The sequence below is a fragment of the Carassius auratus genome, unplaced genomic scaffold (genome assembly GCF_003368295.1).
Source record: "Carassius auratus strain Wakin unplaced genomic scaffold, ASM336829v1 scaf_tig00217919, whole genome shotgun sequence".
Taxonomy (NCBI): domain Eukaryota; kingdom Metazoa; phylum Chordata; class Actinopteri; order Cypriniformes; family Cyprinidae; genus Carassius; species Carassius auratus.
This window is the reverse complement of record NW_020529308.1, coordinates 18,998-19,794: the sequence shown is the minus strand read 5'-3', so window position 1 is coordinate 19,794 and position 797 is coordinate 18,998. Positions and strand designations below refer to the sequence as shown.

The window sequence follows — 797 nt, the reverse complement described above, 5'->3', positions numbered from 1 at the left end:
AACGCTGAAAATTAACGGATTTGCGCATCTTCTCTATTAACAACGGCTCTGTGTAGTAGCAGCTGCTCTATGTGAAATCACGCACCTGATGGAATTAACGCTGATTAGAAAACCGGCTTTACTGAGGAGATACGCATAACGATCGGCCGATCGTTGATCGGAGCACCCTATTATTATAACTAAGTGAAAAATGTCCAAAAGCTTACAGCACCTGGTATTCCCAGGAAGTCTCCCATCCAAGTACTAACCAGGCCCAAACCTGCTTAGCTTCCGAGATCAGACGAGATCGGGCATAGCCAGGTTGGTATGGCCGTAAGCGAAGTCTGCTGCAAAGAGTGCTGCTGAAGAATGGTTGCTGCTCTTCTGTCTAGAAATATGGCAAATAGTCTTAGTGGTTTATACTTGACTAACTGGGGCCCAGGTCAGGAAGCAGACAGACTGGCTAAAACCGACCGTCTGCTAGCTTGCCTCCCGTCACAGAGGTCAGTTAATTCTCAGCACATAGAGACTCTTTCACCTAGATATCACACTATAGAGACTGTGTCTGTTCCCCGAACTAGAAAATACAAAAATGTCCAAACCAAGTTAAGGTTAACAATTTAATTGAGGTTCAACAAATAAAAAACAAATGCAATATGGATAAACAAATGATAAAGATTGGCTTATTGATTATCAGATCAATTTCTACGAAAACACTTTTTGTAAATAATATGATAACTGATCATAATATAGATGTGCTCTGTTTGACAGAAACTTGGCTAAAACCTGATGATTACATTATTTTAAATGAGTCCACC

The 797-nt window shown here is 40.9% G+C and overlaps 1 non-coding gene across 1 annotated transcript; it reads right to left on the bottom strand.

Moving 5' to 3' along the window:
• Positions 1 to 199: 199 nt before the first annotated feature.
• LOC113104046 (5S ribosomal RNA) lies at positions 200 to 318 on the bottom strand. The gene has a single exon (XR_003291820.1). It is a non-coding gene; the product is annotated as a 5S ribosomal RNA (ribosomal RNA).
• Positions 319 to 797: the final 479 nt, after the last annotated feature.